We start from the raw sequence: 23,616 nt of genomic DNA, 5'->3' as shown, positions 1-23,616 counted from the left end.
CTCACTTTGATGCACCAAAAAGGTGTCCGTCTGACCAGAACATCTATTTACTCTACAGTATCTGTGCTGGCTAGTTAAAAGAATGCTGTGCTTCACCAGTGGAGTGCTATCTATCATGTAGCTAAAAACATTAAACCTAAAACTAGCATCGCTAAAGCAAAGTATTATCCGATGTTGAAAACATTTCCCATTTGCAGTGGCGTAAATTACTTTAGTAAAAATACTTTAAAGTACTACTTAAATAGTTTTTGGGGGTGTCTGTACTTTACTAAATAAAAATAAAAAATAATATAGAAATTTCTGACTACTTTTGCTCCACTACATTTTCCCTGACACCCAAATGTAGTTGTTACATTTTGAATGCTTAGCAGGACAGAACATTTTTCCAATTCACACGCTTATCAAGAGAACATCCCTGGGGATCCCCTGCCTCTGATCTGGCAGACTCACTAAACACATACGCTTCATTATTTCTACTTTTACTTTTGATACTTAAGTATTAAATACTTTTAGACTTTTACTCAAGTAATATTTTACTGGGTGACTTTCACTTTTAATTTAGTCATTTTTTATTAAGGTATCTTTACTTTTACTCAAGTATGACAATTGGGTACTTTTTCCACAACTGCTCAGTTGCTGCTTTACCTACCATGGTTCATTGGAGCCAAATGGTGAGAATTAAAGGATGTAAACGTGCTTCCACAATGCCTTGACGAGGCTGCTGATTTAATGTCTTTGTTATTCTAACAGTTGCCTGTCATTAAAATAATACATTACCAATGAACGTTTTGCCTTAACAGTGAATAAGATGGCATTTCTGTTTTCTTCTAAAGGAGCAGAAGAGATGCGGGGTCGAGTGTGAGAACGAATCTTTGTGTGTTTTATTTTCCTCCGTTGCTAAGCTAAATTACTTAATATTGGCTTGAGCCACAGGGAATATTGGAGGCCTGCTGGACAATCTGAATTTATATTCTGAAGAGGATTGTGTTGCTGTGTGCGTGTGTGTGCGCACGCGTGTGGGGAGAGCGGGCGGCGAGACTGAGAAAAGAGTAAAAGTGATGTTGTGTTTTGCACTTTTTTTGTACTTGGGTTCCTCTGAACCTGTCCTGTGCTAATTACACAAATCAGAGCAATAAAGGACCTAAACATTCACCCACTGCTGAAGGAAGGGCAACTGACCATTTTTTGACCTCTTTGTGTGGAACACCGCCCCCCCCCCAACTACCTCACTTCTTAATTGGAAATCCACCCACCACCAGACTCGCTCTCAAGACTGGCTGGTTCTAGAGGTTCCTTGGGTCTCCACAGAGTCCAGGAACAATACCTTTAGTTATTGTGCCCCTAGCGAATGGAATGACCTGTAGTTCACTTTGAGGCTTGACTCTCTGGTCTCGAAGGATCAGTTCAGGACTTTGATGGGGAATGTGGTGAAGGAGAACTGCACTTGTTTTGATTGATGTTAAATTTGATCTGTCACTTTTGAATTTGATTTGTTGAAATGGGAAACTGATAGTGTTGTTTTGAGACTGACTTGGTTTATTGTTCCCAGGGTACCCTTGAAAATGAGACCCTGGTCTCAATGAGTTTCCCCTGGTTAAATAATAAAATAAATGCATGCATGTTTGGAGGGGTGTTAGTGAAGGTGACAGAGGAAAATCACTCTGATCCACATCTAATTGATGCTTAGAATAAATGACCTACAGATTACCCCCTGACATTCCTCTGTCTTCTCTCCTGTGTCCATGTTCCCACCCCCACCCACTCTCCCAAACATAAATACAATTTCCAACATGAGCCAACTGCACATGCCAGCTGATGAGGATGAGGTTACACACGCTCCCACCATCAAACACCCGCCCCCCCCAAAAAACTATTGTACTCTCTATCTCACACTCTCTGTCTCTCTCCCTTTTTCAAGTTGTTTTGTGTGTGTGTGTGTGTGTGTGTGTGTGTGTGTGTGTGTGTGTGTGTGTGTGTGTGTGTGTGTGTGTGTGTGTGTGTGTGTGTGTGTGTGTGTGTGTGTGTGTGTGTGTGTGTGTGTGTGTGAGAGAGAGAGAGAGAGACACGTAAGAGAGAATGAGGAAGGGATTAAGAAATAGACAGACAGAAGGAGAGATAAATCATGTGATAACTGTGTGCTGCTTTGTCTTAAGGCCTCTGTTAATAACCTTGGTCGAAGGCTAGATTTATGGGCCTGGAGAACCATGATCCCTCAGCAAACATCCTAGTCCATCAGCAGCACTTTCTCTGACCCTCTAGCTTCACCACACCACTTAGACTAAGGACAGCTAGCCTCTAGCTTCACCACACCACTTAGACTAAGAACAGCTAGCCTCCAGCTTCACCACACCAATTAGACTAAGGACAGATAGCCTCTAGCTTCACCACACCATTTAGACTAAGGACAGATAGCCTCTAGCTTCACCACACCACTTAGACTAAGGACAGATAGCCTCTAGCTTCACCACACCACTTAGACTAAGGACAGCTAGCCTCTAGCTTCACCACACCACTTAGACTAAGGACAGCTAGCCTCTACCTTTACCACACCACATAGACAAAGGACAGCTAGCCTCTAGATTCACCACACTACATAGACTAAGGTCAGCAAGCCTCCAGCTTCACCACATCACTTAGACTAATGACAACTATCCTCTAGCTTCACCGAACCAGTTAGACCAAGGTCAGCGAGCCTCTAGCTTCACCACAACACTTAGACAGAAGACAGCTTGCTAGACTAAGGATATCTAGAAGGAAGCTGACCGGACTCACCAGACAAGAAAGACATCACAAGGTGAGATATCAGCCTGAAGCAGGGTCATTGAGTATAGTCCAGTTCAACATCTATAGACCAGTTCAACATATACAGTCAAGTTCAACATGTATTGTCCAGTTCAACATCTATAGACCAGTTCAACATATACAGTCAAGTTCAACATGTATAGTCCAGTTCAACATGTAAATTCCAGTTCAACATGTGTAGTCCAGTTCAACATGTATAGTCCAGTTCAACATGTATAGTTCACTTCAACATGTATAGTCCAGATCAACATATATAGTCCAGTTCAACATGTATAGTTCACTTCAGCATGTATAGTTCATTTCAACATGTCTAGTCCAGTTCAACATGTATTGTATAGATCAACATGTATAGTCCAGTTCAACATGTATAGTCCAGTTCAACATTTATAGTTCACATCAACATGTATAGTTCACCTCAACATGTATAGTCCAGTTCAACATGTATATTCAGGTTTAACATGTATAGTCCAGATCAACATGAATAGTTCACTTCAGCATATACAGTCCAGTTCAACATGTATAGCCCAGTTCAAAATGTACAGTCCAGTTCAGCATGAATAGTCCAGTTCAACATGTATAGTCCACTTCAACATGTATAGTTCACTTCAACATGTGTAGTCCAGTTCAACATGTATAGTCCAGTTCAACATGCATAGTCCAGTTCAACATGTATAGTTCACTTCAACATGTATAGTCCAGTTCAACATGTATAGTCCAGTTGAACATGTATAGTTCACTATAACATGTATAGTCCAGTTCAACATGTAAAGTCCAGTTTAAAAATGTATAGTTCACTATAACATTTATAGTTCACTTCAACATGTACAGTCCAGTTCAAAATTTAAAGTCCAGTTCAACATGTATAGTCCAGTTCAACATGCATAGTCCAGTTCAACATGTACAGTTCATTTCAACATGTAACATCCAGTTCAACATGTATTGTCCAGTTCAACATGTATAGTTAACTTCTACATGTACAGTCCAGTTCAACATGTATAGTTCACTTCAACATGTATAGTCCAGTTCAACATGTATTGTCCAGTTCAACATGTATAGTTTAATTCAACATGTATAGTCCACTTGATTATGTGTAGTCCAGGTCAACATGAATAGTCCAGTTAACATATACAGTTCATTTCAACATGTATAGTCCAGTTCAACATGTAGAGTTAATTTCAACATGTATAGTCCAGGTCAACATGTATAATCTAGTTCAACATATACTGCTCAAAAAAATAAAGGGAACACTTAAGCAACACATCCTAGATCTGAATGAAAGAAATAATCTTATTATATACTTTTTTCTTTACATAGTTGAATGTGCTGACAACAAAATCACACAAAACTAATCAATGGAAATCCAATTATGAACCCATGGAGGTCTGGATTTGGAGTCACACTCAAAATTAAAGTGGAAAACCACACTACAGGCTGATCCAACTTTGATGTAATGTCCTTAAAACAAGTCAAAATGAGGCTCAGTAGTGTGTGTGGCCTCCACGTGCCTGTATGACCTCCCTACAATGCCTGGGCATGCTCCTGATGAGGTGGCGGATGGTCTCCTGAGGGATCTCCTCCCAGACCTGGACTAAAGCATCAGCCAACTCCTGGACAGTCTGTGGTGCAACGTGGCGTTGGTGGATGGAGCAAGACATGATGTCCCAGATGTGCTCAATTGGATTCAGGTCTGGGTAACGGGCGGGCCAGTCCATAGCATCAATGCCTTCCTCTTGCAGGAACTGCTGACACACTCCAGCCACATGAGGTCTAGCATTGTCTTGCATTAGGAGGAACCCAGGGCCAACCGCAACAGCATATGGTCTCACAAGGGGTCTGAGGATCTCATCTCGGTACTTAATGGCAGTCAGGCTACCTCTGGCGAGCACATGGTGGGCTGTGCGGCCCCCCAAAGAAATGCCACCCCACACCATGACTGACCCACCGCCAAACCGGTCATGCTGGAGGATGTTGCAGGCTTCAGAACGTCCTCCACGGCTTCTCCAGACTCTGTCACGTCTGTCACGTGCTCAGTGTGAACCTGCTTTCATCTGTGAAGAACACAGGGCACTAGTGGCGAATTTGCCAATCTTGGTGTTCTCTGGCAAATACCAAACGTCCTGCACGGTGTTGGGCTGTAAGCACAACCCCCACCTGTGGACGTCGGGCCCTCATACCACCCTCATGGAGTCTGTTTCTGACCGTTTGAGCAGACACATGCACATTTGTGGCCTGCTGGAGGTCATTTTACAGGGCTCTGGCAGTGCTTCTCCTGCTCCACCTTGCACAAAGTCGGAGGTAGCGGTCCTGCTGCTGGGTTGTTGCCCTCCTACGGCCTCCTCCACGTCTCCTGATGTACTGGCCTGTCTCCTGGTAGCGCCTCCATGCTCTGGACACTACGCTGACAGACACAGCAAACCTTCTTGCCACAGCTCGCATTGATGTGCCATCCTGGATGAGCTGCACTTCCTGAGCCACTTGTGTGGGTTGTAGACTCCGTCTCATGCTACCACTAGAGTGAAAGCACCGCCAGCATTCAAAAGTGACCAAAACATCAGCCAGGAAGCATAGGAACTGAGAAGTGGTCTGTGGTCCCCACCTGCAGAACCACTTCTTTATTGGGGGTGTCTTGCTTATTGCCTATAATTTCCACCTGTTGTCTATTCCATTTACACAACAGCATGTGAAATTTATTGTCAATCAGTGTTGCTTCCTAAGTGGACAGTTTGATTTCACAGAAGTGTGATTGACATGGAGTTACATTGTGTTGTTTAAGTGTTCCTTTATTTTTTTGAGCTGTGTATATAGTCCAGTTCAATGTGTATAGTTCACTTCAACATGTATAGTCCAGTTCAACATCTATAGTTCACTTCAACATGTATAGTGCAGATCAACATGTATAGTTCACTTCAACAAGTATAGTCCAGTTCAACATGAATAGTCCACTTCAACATGTATAGTCCAGTTCAACGTGTAGAGTTCATTTCAACATGTATAGTCCAGTTCAATATGTATTGTCCAACTCAATATGTATAGTCCAGTTCAACATAAATAGTCCAGTTCAACATGTATAGTTCACTTCAACATGTATAGTTCACCTCAACATGTATTGTCCAGTCCAACATGTATATTCAGGTTCAACATGTATAGTCCAGATCAACATGTATTGTTCACTTCAACATGTATAGTCCAGTTCAACATGTATAGTTCATTTCAACTTGTATAGTTCACTTCAGCATATACAGTCCAGTTCAGCATGAATAGTCCAGTTCAACATGTATAATACACTTCAACATGTACAGTTCACTTCAACATGTATAGTCCAGTTCACATGTACTGTCCTCTTCAACATGTATAGTTCACTTCAACCTGTATAGTCCAGTTCAAAATGTAAAGTCCAGTTCAACATGTATAGTCCAGTTCAACATGTATAGTCCAGTTCAACATGTACAGTTCATTTCAAAATGTAAAGTCCAGTTCAACATGTATTGTCGAGTTCAACATGTATAGTCCACTTCAACATGTGTAGTCCAGTTCAACATGTATAGTCCAGTTCAACATGTGTAGTTCACTTCAACATGTATTGTCTAGTTCAACCTGTATAGTCCAGTTCAACATGTATAGTCTAGTTCAACATGCATAGTTCACTTCAACATGAATAGTTCACTTCAACATGTATAGTCCAGATCAACATGTATAGTTCACTTCAACATGTATAGTCCAGTTCAACATTTATTGTCCAGTTGAACATGTATAGTCCAGTTCAACATATATAGTTCACTTCAACATGTGTAGTCCAGTTCAACATGTATCGTCCAGTTCAACATGTATAGTTCACTTCAACAAGTATAGTCCAGTTTAACTTGTATAGTCCAGTTCAAAATGTTTAGTCCAGTTCAACATGTATATTCCAATTCAACATGTATAGTTCACGTCAACATGTATTGTCTAGTTCAACATGTATAGTCCAGTTCAACATGTATATTCCAATTCAACATGTATAGTTCACTTCAACATGTATTGTCTAGTTCAACATGTATAGTCCAGTTCAACATGAATAGTTCACTTCAACATGTATAGTCCAGATCAACATGTATAGTTCACTTCAACATGTATAGTCCAGTTCAACATTTATTGTCCAGTTGAACATGTATAGTCCAGTTCAACATATATAGTTCACTTCAACATGTGTAGTCCAGTTCAACATGTATCGTCCAGTTCAACATGTATAGTTCACTTCAACAAGTATAGTCCAGTTTAACTTGTATAGTCCAGTTCAAAATGTTTAGTCCAGTTCAACATGTATATTCCAATTCAACATGTATAGTTCACGTCAACATGTATTGTCTAGTTCAACATGTATAGTCCAGTTCAACATGTATATTCCAATTCAACATGTATAGTTCACTTCAACATGTATTGTCTAGTTCAACATGTATAGTCCAGTTCAACATGTATAGTCTAGTTCAACATGCATAGTTCACTTCAACATGAATAGTTCACTTCAACATGTATAGTCCAGATCAACATGTATAGTTCACTTCAACATGTATAGTCCAGTTCAACATTTATTGTCCAGTTCAACATGTATTGTCTAGTTCAACATGTATAGTCCAGTTCAACATGCCTTGTCCAGTTCAACATGTATAGCCCCGTTCAACAAATATAGTCCAGTTCAACATGTATAGTCCAGTTGACTTCAACATGTATAGTTCATTTCAACTTGTATAGTCCAGTTCAACATGTATAGTCCAGTTAACCTGTTTTGATACAAACCGGTCTCACAGAACTAATTGATTTTCGGAGTTTTGAGTTAATTCCTTGAATTTATCCTTAAGGTTATGTCACACTAAAATGGCCCTCTCTTCCAGCTCAGTTGTGCCTGCTGGTTTGAGTGTTCTGGGTGTAGTGGTTGAGTGGAGGGAGGTCTCCCTGCTTTAATTCGGCCCTGTGTATTGCAGTAATAGTCATCTCTGGCTCACTGGCCTCTCACTCAGGCCTGCTAATGGGACTTTAACAGCCGAGGCAGTAATTTATAGCCTCAGGCCGGCTAAGGGCACTGGAAACCCTTCTGCTGTGCCTCCAGTTCAACACACTCAATGAGGTAGCAAGGCACAACACAACACTCACTAATTTGTTTATTGCTTCGTTCAGGGCAGTACTCCTCCCCCTCTCGCCCCTCGCCTCTCACCCCTTGACCCATCCCCTTCTCTCTCTCTCTCTCTCTCTCTCTCTCTCTCTCTCTCTCTCTCTCTCTCTCTCTCTCTCTCTCTCTCTCTCTCTCTCTCTCTCTCTCTCTCTCTCTCTCTCTCTTTCTCTTTCTCTCTCTTTCTCTTTCTCTATTTTTCTCTCTCTCCTCATTGATCCCTGGTTAAACCTGAGAGGAACTGAAGGTGCTGAAGACAGCGTGTGAGTGGTGTCTGTATAGAGAGGGTCTCCTGATGTATATCCAGGATGGTGCAGTAAACCTTAGCTGACCCTGGGGCAACCGCACCTCCCTAAAAGATAAACAGAGCCAGCATAAAGCTTATTCTGTCTTTCATGAGTGACTCAGAAACCAAACAGTTTAGCTGCACAGTCCCTGAGGTCATAGCAAACACTCGCTGTGTGTGTGCGTGCGTGTGTGTACAAATGAAATCAAACAGTACGTGGGATAAGTATCTTATGAAACTCTTGTGACTGATGGCATCAGGCTTGGTGCCAGTGTGACAGATAAACAGGAGCAGGGGTTGAGGGGTGGTGGTTCACCACGGAGTGTGGCTGACCTGGCAGGTCTCCTGCTCAAATTCTACTGATACGACTTTAATCAGACCTAATCTGCTTATCAGCCTCCCGGGACGCTGATCAGCCTAACGTGCTTACGGGATGCATGGACCCGTAAGATGCCGCCACTCGAAAGCATTAGGTAGGCTGCCGAGGGTTTTTACTCTTAATAATGATATTAATAATCTTATTCATTAAAATAAACTATATGGAAAGAGAAGGAACTCCTCTCTTTCTTTCTTTGTTTCTTTGTTTCTTTCTCTCTCTCTTTTTCTCTGTCTCTCTTGTGACACGTTCCTCAACACATTCTAGCACACACAAAAGGGAGAGATGTTGTCGTTGAACAGCCAGGTCACCCATGATACAAGTCAGTATTCAACGTTCATCCATGTCTGGATGAAACCGGCCACTAGGGGCAGCAGTGAGCGCTGTTATCTTCATTTAGGTTTCAGTTGGCATTACATTTACATTTACGTCATTTAGCAGACGCTCTTATCCAGAGCTGTGGACGGGGATGGTATATGGGCGTAAGCATCTGCCTCTGATTCCAAAGGTTGCAAGTTTGAATCCAGCGATAAAAAGTAGTTATTGAGATTTTTGTTGTAATCAGATCCCAAACCTTTACCCTTGCCATTCGGAGTTAATGCCTAAACTTCACCCTAACCTTAAACATTCGGAGTTAAAGCCTATATTTAACCTTCAACACTTTGAAATTTGACGTTTGCAACAACTTCTAAATATGTATGAAACATGGATAAATGTCTAATTCTGACGTAAGACTGTGAGAGCTAGTTGGGTTAAAAGGGCTGTCTGAGTAACCTTGCTGCTATAATGATGATACCCTCTCTTCCTGCTTTTGGGATGGAGTTGTGTACTGTGGGTGTTAGAGAAAGTCACGTTCACTTGCCTACACACAGCATCAGGTGATCAGCACTTATAAGCTCCCCCCCTCCCCCCCACACATTTCTTTCACCTCCAGTTCACCTCCATACCTTCATAATTGTATCTTCGTTCATCCATTTATCTGTGTTTCTGGGAGAAGGTACAGATGGAGGAGTTTTCGGTCATACGTTCACCACCTTTAAATGCACCTTTTAAGTATAATGGAAAATGGGCCAATTCCTTCCTTTTTTTCCGATGCCATTGTTTGCTCCAAGTAACTTGAAAGATAAATGGAATAATTGACTTAGTCGTGGAATTGGGGTTAGGAGAGATAACCTTAGTTAATGGATGACAGTGATGGACACATACGACCATGATAATGAATCCATTAAAACATGTGAAGAAATTACATTGTCTAGGTCCAGATGAAGACAAAACACAAGTTACAGTAATGCTTCATAATAGCCGTGGCCTCATAGTCACCTTTGGATATATTTATACCTACAATTAAAGAACCTTGTTCAGTTGTTTTTAACGCTTGATAGAGGGATGTGTGTGTTGTCTCAGTCAACCAATTAAATGTATTTTATAAAGCCATTTTTACCTCAGCAGTTGTCACCAAGTGCTTTATAGATACCAAGCCTAAAACCCCCAAAGATCAAGCAATGCAGAAGCAGAGTAGCTAGGAAAAACTTTCCTCTCTATCCATCCACTTTCATCAGTCCATTCTCTTTTCCTGTGCACCTACCCTGTCAGTGGTTATCCTGGGATACTGTGGTTGTTATCTCTTCAGCTCTCACTCTCTCTGGTCTACCAATCACACTGGAGGAGATCGCATTACTGACAATGATGTAAGAGGATACTGAACACAACTCTGGGGTCATCAGTGAGAAGACCAGTTAATGTCTGGGCCCTTTTAACATGCCTGTATGTTTCTATGGTTGCTTGATACGGTTTTAATGTATGGTTCAATCTACTACATAAGATATACACGCTTGCACACCAACATACACACACACACCTACACACATACACCAGCTCTCTGCCCCAGTCTTTCCTTTTCTTTTTACCAAAGCAGAAAACAAATTGCACCCAGTTTGTGCTGTTGTCCTCTATAGTTCCAGTATTGTTTCCAATCCAGTCCATCCCCTCTCTTTCACAGTATCAGCTGTGATGCTGATGATGCTCCTTCTTCATGCAGCATACGTGAGGACCCCCTCTGCTCTGCTGAGGGACTCCACATGTTCAATGCAGCGATCAATACGGAGGCCACGGCCCTGACAAATACCCTTCCGCTGACCAAGGCCCTGACACACAGTCTTACCGCTGACCAAGGCCCTGACACACAGTCTTACCGCTGACCAAGGCCCTGACACAGAGTCTTACCGCTGACCAAGGCCCTGACACACAGTCTTACTGCTGACCAAGGCCCTGACACACAGTCTTACCGCTGACCAAGGCCCTGACACACAGTCTTACCGCTGACCAAGGCCCTGACACACAGTCTTACCGCTGACCAAGGCCCTGACACACAGTCTTACCGCTGACCACGGCCCTGACACACAGTCTTACTGCTGACCAAGGCCCTGACACACAGTCTTACCGCTGACCAAGGCCCTGACACAGAGTCTTACCGCTGACCAAGGCCCTGACACACAGTCTTACCGCTGACCAAGGCCCTGACACACAGTCTTACCGCTGACCACGGCCCTGACACACAGTCTTACTGCTGACCAAGGCCCTGACACACAGTCTTACTGCTGACCAAGGCCCTGACACACAGTCTTACCGCTGACCAAGGCCCTGACACACAGTCTTACCGCTGACCAAGGCCCTGACACACAGTCTTACCGCTGACCAAGGCTCTGACACACAGTCTTACCGCTGACCAAGGCCCTGACGCACAGTCTTACCGCTGACCAAGGCCCTGACACACAGTCTTACCGCTGACCAAGGCCCTGACACACAGTCTTACCGCTGACCAAGGCTCTGACACACAGTCTTACCGCTGACCAAGGCCGTGACGCACAGTCTTACCGCTGACCAAGGCCCTGACACACAGTCTTACCACTGACCAAGACTCTGACACAGTCTTATCGCTGACTAAACAAGGGGGGATTAAGAGAGAGCCCGGCGTGGCCCTGTGTGTGTGTAAGAGCAATGCATTCTTAAAAAACCTGTAAATAAATCGTGCCGGGATCTCCCCTGAGTGGCTTTTGGCCCCGGTGCAGGGTTCACGACCCCAGTCTGAGTGTCACAGTGAAAGGTCTTGGGAGGGCAGACAGTGATCCTGCTCTGTCTACTGAGTGACCTGGCCTTCTCGCCCACAGATCAAGGCTGTTTAACCACAGGCACAAGAGGGAGGGATTAGCGGAGACACGCCGAGCTAGCAGCTGGTTGGCCACTTAACATTCATCTCTTATCCACCCATCCAGTATTAATAGAAACACGCATTCACCCAGAATTCTCTCCTCAACTGAAGGATGATATCCCTGACCCTACGTGCAGGAAGACAAGGGTGGAGGAGGGAAGATGGGATAGGACAGCTAGGGGCCAACAGGTGCAGAGGTGACAGACAAAGTCTGAAGGGCCACAAAGGGACTTAACGAGCTCACTGTTTTTTTTGTGTCCTTATCTTTGTTTGCTTGTAATTGTTGTTGTTGTTATCCTATCACAAAGCTCTATTCTGACTGTGATGACATCAATCAAGCTCAACTCCATTTTCAAGTTATGAATTCATGGATTTATTTGTGAATTCATTCATTTATTCATGCTCTCGTGTTTGAGTGGCCCTTGGTAGTCCAAGGCTGTGTGTCCTTGTGGAGGTCAGGTAGAGTCCAATCCAGTCCAGCTGGCCTCTCTTTGCTCCTGACAGCCAGACTGCCAGTGGTCAGGGGTCATCTCAGGTCAGAGCGAGCCTGTATCTCTGATAGCAGGTTATTTGGCTCCTAGTCTTTGTTGTGGTTTGTTTGGCCGGCCACCTGTGGACTAAGAGCAGCGGGGATTAGTGTCCTTACATTGTCCCTCCCCTCTTTGTCCTCCTCAACCTCCTCCACATCCTCATCCTCCTCCTCATCCTTCTATAAATCCTCATCCCCCTTTTCTCTTCCTCCTCCTTCTCCAACTCTTCAATCACTTTGCTTAGCTTTCACTTGCATCTAATTGGATTTCGCTGACCACTCTCCCAGATATTAAGCAGATTGAATGGCAGATATCTAAAACTACAATGTATAAAATAGGCTACATGAAAAAAAAGTGAATTCAATTCAAATGTGCGAAATGTAATAGCACTGTCTTGCACAGTAACTTGTATCATTTGATAAAGGGCACTGGGCCTCATACGGTGTACTGTGTATGAGAGTCCCCCTATATTAGTCTAGGGTTGGCTATGTGAGGGGAGGGAGTGGAGGGAGGCGCTGGTTACAATGTCACACCATTAACTCTTGTTTGGCTGCTGTGAAACAGTTGACCGGACACTGGCCCTGGTTGATGCTTTCTTTCCCAGGGTTCTTCTCTCAGTCAGCCACCGGAGGAAGGACTCCTCACACCTTGTTTCACTCATGAATAAATAGCAGAAAGATAACACCATGAGGAGGGAGGGAGGAGAGGCTTTTTGACTGGTTATCTAGGCTAAACACCAACCAAAGTGCCTCCTCCTCACCTCAGGTTCTGTTTTAGCGTGGGTCATCTGCCCACCGAGTGGCCTTGCTGGCTTTTACTGAGCGGGTGTCTGGTCCTCTCTGCTCGGCTTATCAGAGGTCTGTACTAGCGGTTCTGGGGGGGGGGGGGGGGGGGGGCAGAGGGGGCCAGTGCCCCTGTGACAACAATTTTGGACCCTCTTGTGGCCCCCCTAAATGTGGAGTATGAAATAATATTTACATAACAAATTTTTGCTATCGTTCTTTTTTTACATCTGTTATTAGACAGTGGCAACGATGATGATTATGAACATGGTCTTTTGCCTGCAATGCAGTGAAGAAAACGATATGACAACAACAACGTCTAATGTAACTGGCCCCTCTAACAGTACAACTGGCCCCAGCTTGGCCCCCCCAGTTGAAATGGTCTAGAACCGCCAATGCAGGGCAGTGTGTAGCAATGGCACTGACACAGCCACAGGACACTGCTTAGCATAACGCTACAGTGCCACCAACAGAGATACTGCCCCAGGGGGTCTGCTGCAACACACACATGCACGCAAGGACACGCACACACACACGCGCACATACCTGCACCCACATAAACAAACTCTCTCTCTCTAACACACACACAGTCCCACACTGCTCTTGTCACCTCCCATGGCTTTCCAGGGTCAGCTGTCCCTCCTGGTGTAGAGTGTGTGACCCAACACGGCCACATCTAACCTCAGACCTCAGACCTCTAACCCTAACCTTTAACCTTTGGCTCTCCAGAGAGGTAAACAAAAGGCAGGGACACAGAGGCCCTGCACTGGCACCATGTAGCCTCAGATAACACCACACACACACACAGACGCGCACACACACACAGACACACACACACTACACACAAACACAGACGAGCACACAGACGCACACACACAGACGCGCACACACAGACGCACACACACAGACGCACACACACACACACACATCTACAGTCTACAGTGGCGACTGTGATAAGTGCAAATGTAATGGCTGTCAGGCAGATCTGTGAAGACTCAGGGGGAATGTTCACAGGAGAAACAGACTGTTGATGTCCAAGCTGAATCACAGCAGTAAAATACAGAACGGTATTGTAGCGGTAAGAGGGGTCTATTATCAAAGACCTGCTTCTGTCTTTTTGTTGTCGTTTGTCTGCTTTACTCTGAGATTTCGGACATTTTGGTTTTGAGTGTAGACGGGACTTGAGGACGTAGAAGGGAACAGATATGGAGAGGGTGGCTCACAGTCACAGTGGTGGAGTTGGGTTGGCTCACCGTCACAGTGGTGGAGTTGGGTTGGCTCACAGTCACAGTGGTGGAGTTGGGTTGAATCACAGTCACAGTGGTGGAGTTGGGTTGGCTCACAGTCACAGTGGTGGAGTTGGGTTGGCTCACAGTCACAGTGGTGGAGTTGGGTTGGCTCACAGTCAGTGTGGTGGAGTTGGGTTGGCTCACAGTCAGTGTGGTGGAGTTGGGTTGGCTCACAGTCAGTGTGGTGGAGTTGGGTTGGCTCACAGTCAGTGTGGTGGAGTTGGGTTGGCTCACAGTCACAGTGGTGGAGTTGGGGTGGCTCACAGTCACAGTGGTGGAGTTGGGTTGGCTCACAGTCACAGTGGTGGAGTTGGGTTGGCTCACAGTCACAGTGGTGGAGTTAGGGCCGTCTCTGACATGGCTAGGAGTTAGTGCCTCTCCTCCAGAGTACCTTCCATGTTGCCTTTGTTTTCTCATCACCAAGGCTGGGTTCCCCCTCATTATTCCTCCTGTTGGGCGGGCGGAGGGGTGCTGCCCTGGCAGTTGAAAGGTTAAACAAAGCGCTGCGACTGTCCGCCTGAGTGAAACCAACTGGCTTGTGGCTATCAGAAGATAATCAGCACTAATAGGTACATAATGGCTAACAGTGGGGCTGCGCTCTCGCAGATGCATCATCGGGCGACGGAACGCAGACAGCGTGACCTCGCATTCCCACCACAGCTCTCACCACTTCAGTCTCGTCAGGCGGAAAGACCGAGACACAAGGAATGTATCCCTCCTTCTCCCCGGGATTACCCCGAATGGGCCCTCTTGATTGGGCCTCGCTGCTACGCTGCTCAGTTCAACCCCGCTTTCCCTTTCAGCTTCTTTGAGCATTATTTGGAATCAGAGGTTTTGAGATGCTCCTTGCAGATGATACAGACTAGTGTTCTCAGCACAGTGAATTATATTCCGCTGCATATGCTTTCAGTTTTCTTCTTAAGAACAACAATCCCAATGTAGATAACAAAGATTTGAGACACAAAGAAAGCAAAGAGCAGACAACATTCTTCATGAATGATCTAAACTACTGCTGTCAAACCGCCTAAATAAGAAAAATGTCCTGATCCATTACATGTTGCTGTACTACTGTCTACTGATCCATTACATGTTGCTGTACTACTGTCTACTGATCCATTACATGTTGCTGTACTACTGTCTACTGATCCATTACATGTTGCTGTACTACTGTCTACTGATCCATTACATGTTGCTGTACTACTGTCTACTGATCCATTACATGTTGCTGTACTACTGTCTACTGATCCATGGGCTACATTTCTCTTTTCTACTGCCTCAACAGGTCAAAGGAATACACTGACTTTGTTCAAACTAAACCAATCTGGGGTTGCTACGGTAAAGCAGCATGTCACCAACATACACCTCGATCTAATCATAACGGAGCTCTGCCGTGGTACTGTTGACCCATCCAACAAAGAGTTAACACGCTCTGAAGTGGTGCAATTGAGCAGAAAGGGTCACGGGATCATGTGTTAACGAATGTACACAAGCGAGTTCTCAGCGCTCTGCGAAGCATCCAGCCAACACGTCCTCTGACAGCACTTGGCCGCTCTCGAACTCTCCACGGTCGGTCTCTGTAAACAAAGACGGCTTTTGTTGAGGCCAACGTGTCAGAGCCACCGGCTCCAGAGGCCAGGCAATGGGGAGAGGGAGCAGGGCGGCTAGAGGGGGGTAGAGAGTTTGGGAGGTAGGGAGTTCGAGAGGTAAGGGGGGTAGGAGGTTGTATAGGCAGTCATGGAGAGATGTAGGTCGGGGCAATTGCACCTGGATGGAGTTTGCGTTTGATCTCTGAGGGCTCCAGGCCTATTTACAGGGTGAATATGTTGATCTCTGAGGGGTCCAGGCCTTTTTACCGGGTCAATATGTTGATCTCTGAGGGGTCCAGGCCTATTTACAGGGTGAATATGTTGATCTCTGAGGGGTCCAGGCCTTTTTACAGGGTGAATATGTTGATCTCTGAGGGGTCCAGGCCTATTTACAGGGTGAATATGTTGATCTCTGAGGGGTCCAGGCCTTTTTACAGGGTGAATATGTTGATCTCTGAGGGGTCCAGGCCTATTTACAGGGTGAATATGTTGATCTCTGAGGGGTCCAGACCGTTTTACAGGGTGAATATGTTGATCTCTGAGGGGTCCAGGCCTATTTACAGGGTGAATATGTTGATCACTGAGGGGTCCAGGCCTATTTACAGGGTGAATATGTTGATCTCTGAGGGGTCCAGGCCTATTTACAGGGTGAATATGTTACACTAAAGAATGTTGCAGCTACATGGAGAGTTTATCTGGAGTTCAGAGAGAGAGAGATGAAAAGAGAGAGAGAGAGAGACATGGAAAGAGAGCGAGAGTTTGTGTTTGTGTGGGAGAAAGAGAAGGAGAGAGATGAGTGCTTAAATAGAGAGGGAGGGAGGGAGAGAGAGAGAGAGAGAGAGAGAGAGAAAGAGAGAAAGAGAGAGCAAGAGAGACAGACAGAGAGAGCAAGAGAGACAGACAGAGACAGAGAGAGAGAGACAGAGAGACAGAGAGAAAGAGACAGTGACAGAGAGACAGAGACAACAAGAAAGAGAGAAAGAGAGAGACAGAGAGAGAGAGAAGAGAGAGAGATAGAGACAGAGAGAAAGAGAGAGAGAAAGAGAGAATGGGAGAGAGTGAGAAAGCAGCATTGACTGATTATCTATGTATGTATGAAAGCTGTGCGTGTGAGCGTGCACGTTTGCGTGTGTGTACTGGATGTGATTCCATGTGCACGTATGTGTGTATGTGCCAGTGTGTTAGTGTATGTGCCAGTCTGTTGGTGTGTGTGCCAGTTCAAGGCCAGTCTAGGCCATGGTGCATTGCAGTAGCCCCTGATAGAGGTAAACTGCTGGAGAGCACAGAGGCCCCAAAGAGCGCTGAGAACTCGCTTGTGTACATTCGCACTCTGTCTTCACACTCTGCAGCAGAGCTTGAACTGGGTTAATTGCTATTAATATTTAACACGCTGCAAAAGTTCCAGCCCAGAGCTATATCAAAGGCCAGAACAGAACGCAACAGAGTCCTCTCGGTCTGGATTATACACTCTGGCAATAGTTGGAGAACAGTCTCATAGAAAAGTTGTTTAAAAAGTTCATTAACATAACAACAGATGTATTATTATTTGTTGTCTTCATTTCTGTGCAATGCAATTCAGACCAAAACAATCTAATTGCTCATATAAAGTAGAACTAGGCTAATGTTATTGATGTGCTCCGGGTATTTTTTTTACATTTTATTTCACCTTTATTTAACCAGGTAGGCCAGTTGAGAACAAGTTCTCATTTACAACTGCGACCTGGCCAAGATAAAGCAAAACAGTGTGACAAAAACAACAAAAAGTTACACATGGGATAAACAAACGTACAGCCAATAACACAATAGAAAAATATGTATACAGTGTGTGCAAATGAAGTAAGGAGGTAAGGCAATAAATAGGCCATATTGGCGAAGTAATTTCAATTTAGTAATTAACACTGGAGTGATAGATGTGCAGATGATGATGTGCATGTAGAAATACTGGTGTGCAAAAGAGCAGAAAAACTAAAACAAATATGGGGATGAGGTAGGAAGTTGGATGGGCTATTCACAGATGGGCTGTGTACAGCTGCAGCGATCGGTAAGCTGCTCTGACAGCTGATGCTTAAAGTTAGTGAGAGAGATATAAGTCTCCAACTTCAGTGATTTTTGCAATTCGTTCCAGTCATTGGCAGCAGAGAACTGTAAGGAAAGGTGGCCAAAGGAGGTGTTGGCTTTGGGGATGACCAGTGAAATATACCTGCTGGAGCGCGTGCTATGGGTGGGTGTTGCTATGGTGACCTAGGAAACACAAGTTGATGTGTGCGGGCATAACAATTTATAGCTGGTAAACAATGAGCAGGGCGAGGTTTGTTTGATGAAGATCATTTTATTGGTCAATTGCACACAAGGTCCAACTGAAACTTGCTCAAGGGCTAAACAGTAGGCAATAATATCTAGGATGTGATACCAGCAACCCTCCAGTTGCCAGCTCACTTCCCAACAGATTTGTTCAGTCGGAACAAGGATTTGAACTGGCAACCATCTGGTTGTTGGCTCGCCTCTCTAATCGCCAGATTACCTGATGATCAACAGTCTGATGAAGAGTGCTTGGTTATGAAACACGCCGACAGGTCACCAGGGGGTTGACGCTGCTCGCTGCTGCAATCCCTGTCACTTCATGAAGTGGATTATTTCATCACAGTTCAAACCTCAATTGCTTTTGCCACCATACTGCTTTCTCGCTTCCTTTCCTTTCTCTCTCTCTCTCCAACTCTCTCTCTCCATCTCTCTTTCCCCTCTCTCTCTCATCTCTGTCTCTTTCGCTCATCTCTCTCTCTCCATCTCTCTTCATCTCTCTCTCTCCCTCTCTCCATCTCTCTCTCTCCCTCTTTCTCTCTCCATATCTCTCTCTCCATCTCTCTTTCTCTCTCTCCATCTCTCTCCAACTCTCTCTCTCTAGCTCTCTCTCTCCATCTCTCTCTCCATCTCTCATCTCTCCATCTCTCTCTCTCTCTCTCCCTCTCGCTCTCTCTCTCTCCATCTCTCTATCTCTCTCTCGTCATCTCTCACTCTCTCTTGTCTCCCCTTGCTCCCAGTGCCAGGACCTCAAACAGCATGGTTAAATACCCGGGCAAATGTGTCGCTCTTCAAAGAGACTCAGGTAGTAGCTGGGCTGGCAAGGGGCCAGGTCCTGATGAAGAGTTATTGTGCTGTGATGTCTGCACTTCATGTGGAACTCACTGGAGCCATATTGAAGGGGCCCAACAGGACCCAAAGCTTCCCACAAGGCCACTGAAATATGGACCCTAAGTCCCTCCCCAGCCCCTCCCTAAAACCCCCAATACCACACTGAGACCACTTTTTAAATTTCACTTCATAAATCAAGACAGCAGAAAATAGAAGTTCATTTGCCGTAGAAGTGCTTGTATTAGCTTTAACACGCTGTAAAGTTCCTACCATTCACCCTCGGTGAAGCTCAGCCAAAACATCCAACATCAAGTACACGTTTAAATGGTCAGAATTAGCTCTGATTACTTAAGATTTAGAAAATGAGTGGTTGTTTGTTACTCCAAGTCCTGAACGATAAAATATGAAAAGCACAGCTTTGTAGAGAAGACCAAAGCTGGAAGCAATTTGTGTGGCTACCAAATTAACGTTATTCACCACCAAGGGTAATTTAATTACCATTCTTTAAATGTTTGAATGCCTTTGACCTCTGGAGCACTTGGGGTTCATGCAGGTGTATTTACTTAAGATCATTCAGAATCAGTAACATGAAACAAGGACCCAAATCAAACAGCCCTCTCATCGGAATATCTTGTTTCCCTGAACCAGTTTTGTGTTTGGATGGGAAATTCAATTAATATTTCCACCATGTGTTTATTCTAAACCGTGAAATCTGTTACAGTTCCTTATTATCCCCCAGAGTAAACATCTCAAAGATGAGTTTGACAAGAGGGAAAAAGTGACAACTCTAATATGTGGGGAAAAATATAAAAATAGATGTGAGTGATAAAAAAAAAAACATGACAACGTTTCCCAGGATGCACCTCTCCCAGCGAGGCCTGTGAATGAAAACAGGTGTGTGTCTGATTGTGCTGTGGGTCTGGGATCTGGGAGATACAGGCCTATGTGGCATGTCTACTGCCTGGGTGATTTGGGTCAATGGAGCACATCTGGTACTAGTCACAACAGAGTGCACACGTCCACCACTGCCCTCCTCCTCCACCCACCCCTCACCCACCCGCCAGGCCTAGCCAGGCAAGGAGAGGCAAGGCCAGGCAAGGCCAGGCAAACATCTGGCTTCTCTCTCTCTTTCTTTCTCTCTCCTGCCCACCCCCTCTCTACTCCTTCTCGCTCTCTCTGTCTCTCTCTCTCTCTCTCTCTCACTCTCTCTCTCGCTCTCTTTATTTTTCTTGTGAGTGTGGTAGGATGGGGTGCTTGAGCTCTTCCAGGTGCATCTGGACGGGGACGGGGACGGGTGTAAATTTAATGTAGGGCATGTTTGATTGACAGGTCTGCTTCAGAGTGTGCCCCCGTGCCGGGTGAGCAACTCTCCATGTCATGCCAACACTGGGGGGCCGCCAACACATCACAGACATCTCTCTCGTTCTCTCTTCTCTCCCTAAGTTATCCACCTCCTCCCTTCCCTTCTTTCCCTTTTCCCGTCTCCTCTTCCCTTTCCCCACTCCACCCTCTTCACATTCTCTGAAAGATAGTAACCCCTCAGACAGTCATGTTCACATTACAGGGTAGCCCGGATGAGTACAGTACTGACCCAGGATCAGCTCAGGGGTATGCCACTCCCAGGATGATTTCCTGGCAGGGGATTTTTTACATTGCAGGTGGCAATGTTGATCCCTGCAGTCACACAAATCCTGTGGCTGCTCATGGCCCTTTCTGAATTAAATTCATACTCATCACTATCTGAACAACACTTAGAAAAAAAGGTGCTATCTACAACCTAAAAGGGTTCATCCCGATAGGAGAACCCTTTGAATAACCATTTTAGGTTCAAGGTAGAACCCTTTTGGTTCCACATAGAACCTTTTCCACAGAGGATTCTACACGGAACCCAAAAGGGTTATCCTATGGGGACAGCCAAATAACCCTTTTGGAACCCTTTTTATCACGGAGTGTAGATAGGTACTGTATTACTCATCCTGATTCATTCAGTATATAATACTACCATCAACATTAGCCTCATTGTACTACGGCTATTTCATGGGTCTGTGGTAGTACTGTGTATTGACCCTGTGACTGTCTGTTGCTCCTCAGCTCAGCTGTGTTCCTCTACACAGGCCAGGCAGGGAGTTTGGGTCTGTGGTAGTACTGTCTGTTGCTCCTGAGCTCAGCTGTGCTCCTCTACACAGGCCAGGCAGGGAGTTTTGGCAGAAGCTCAAAGCACAAGTGGGCTTGTTATGCTGCAGTAATGACAGAGCACAAGCGTATGAGGCAAAGTCTCAGTATCAAACACACTCTCTCTCCCTCTCTTTCTCCCCCCATCTTACCCCACAATGTACCCAAGGCACCAGCAATGAAGATGATTGGTCCTTCACACAAGGGGGTGTGGAGCCAAAGACTGGACAGGCATGATGAGGGCGGGTGAAATTGATTTGAGCTGTATCAGCATGTGTGTGTTAGTGTGCACGTGTGTGCGTGCAAATGTGTGTGTGTGTGTGCTTGTGCATGCGAGTGCGTGTTTGTGTCGCAGGGATTTAATGCCGGAGATGAGTTGTGTGGATATTTTCAGTAAGGCTGAGCAGTGAGGGGATTATTGGATGTGAAAGAATGTATAACTGAGCATTTCCTGCTGCTGTAGATTTACAAGCAGCCATAAGGAAGCCCAGAAAGGTCCTATAGCCTGCGATGACAATACTAACAAAGGCTAATGTGATACAGTGCTGAATGTATTGTGTAGTGGCAGGGTGTGTCTCTGTGAGAGTTTGTATTGAACTGCACAAACAGTATGGAAGACATTTTCTGGACCACAAATTCAGAGATGTTATTGAAAATGAATAAGACATTGTAAATGGTTTAAATATCTATACATGCTTATGAATGGCTTATAAATCAGCATAAATATTACAAATGCTTGTGAATTGTAACACTTATAAATGACATAGAGAGAGAGAGGAGGGGGAGAGAGAGAATGAGAGAGGAGGGAGAGAGAGAGAGAGAGATGGAGAAAGGTGAGAGAGAGAGAGAGAGAGAGAGGGGGGGTAATGTGGGAGAGAGGGAGAGAGAGAGGGGGAAGGTGGGAGAGAGAGAGAGAGAGAGAGAGGTAGAGAAAGGTGGGAAAGGGAGGGAGAGAGAGGGGGAAGGTGGGAGAGGGAAAGAGAGAGGAGGAAGGAAGGAAGGCAGGTTGAGAGAGCGAGAGGAAGAGAGAGAGAGGAATGAGAGGGAAAGACAGATATCAGCACATGTATTAATAGTTGATATAATGGTGTGTAATAGGTGAGTGTCCTCAGGTGGTCGTCTGACCTCTGTGTGACCTCTGTGTGACCTCTGTGTGACCTTCTGTGTGACCCTCTGTGTGACCCTCTGTGTGACATGGGTCAGGATGAGACCAGCCACACCAACCCACAGCCATTACTACAGTCATTATATTGTGGCTCGGTTTGTAGAGCATGGCGCTTGTGGATTCCCGCTGGAGCCACCAGTTCAAAAATGTATGCACACACTACTGCAAGTGTCATATAATCAGTATAGCTCTGGCCAAAACATGTCTGATGTTTTTCTCAATACAACATTTTGTATCTGCATGTTTGTATGACTGATCTTCATTTGGGTGACTGATCAGCCCTTTGTCTGTGTGTGTGTTTGCGAAGTGCATACATACCACCTCAAATACAGACAGATACCACAGACTTCATCAGTCCATGACCTCAGAGACACATCCAAATGGACTCCAGTCATAGTTGATGTTGTTGTTTTTGTTTGTTGTTGTTGTTTTGTTCCTCTCTGGAAAAGCCATTAGTGCTCCTGCCTTCTTGGAGTTGGCTTCGTGGACCACTTCATTCACCACTGTTGGCTTTTCTTGGCAGCCAGACAGAGTGCTTAAGCATGAACAACAAAATCGCTCGCTCTCCACGGATGCTACGCAAATTGCCCGATATGTTTTTGTGACAATTAAACATCTCTTCAGAGATTACATTTGTATTTGTCTATCTCTTTTTTTTCTTCATGGCTCTCTTCCCCTTGTTTTCTCTTCCTCTCGTCCTCCCTCGCTCAGTGATTTGAGTTGCCTAACTCCAAATTAAAGCACTCACTTCCTTAAACGTGTTGCAGTCGAGTACCGTTTCATGACACAATGCTGCTCTCCCAATTACGGCTGCAACATATCACTGGTGGTGGCTGGACGTGGGCCTTAAACGTAAACATAAAAAAAAAACTATCTGTGGATCCCTGGTGAGCGCAACTAGTCCCAGGAGAGAGGAGGAGGGGGAGGAATATTAGCCCCAATATTACCCCCCCCCACGGCTTGCCCAAGCTGGGTGTGCATTAGAGCAGAGGGAGCTGGGAGTGGAGCTGGCCTCAGAGAGTGGTCTCGTAAATCCTGCCAGGTCTGCTGGTGCTGGACAGGAGTCAGGCATAGAAACACACGCTATAGGGCCAGTAATGGGGCTGGATCTAGAGGTGGAGTTGGGGCTTAAACTGGGGCTAGAGCTG

Source organism: Salmo salar, chromosome 24 (genome assembly GCF_965601325.2).
Source record: "Salmo salar chromosome 24, fSalSal1, whole genome shotgun sequence".
NCBI lineage: Eukaryota > Metazoa > Chordata > Actinopteri > Salmoniformes > Salmonidae > Salmo > Salmo salar.
The sequence above is the reverse complement of the archived record's forward strand: the minus strand, read 5'-3'. Positions refer to the sequence as shown.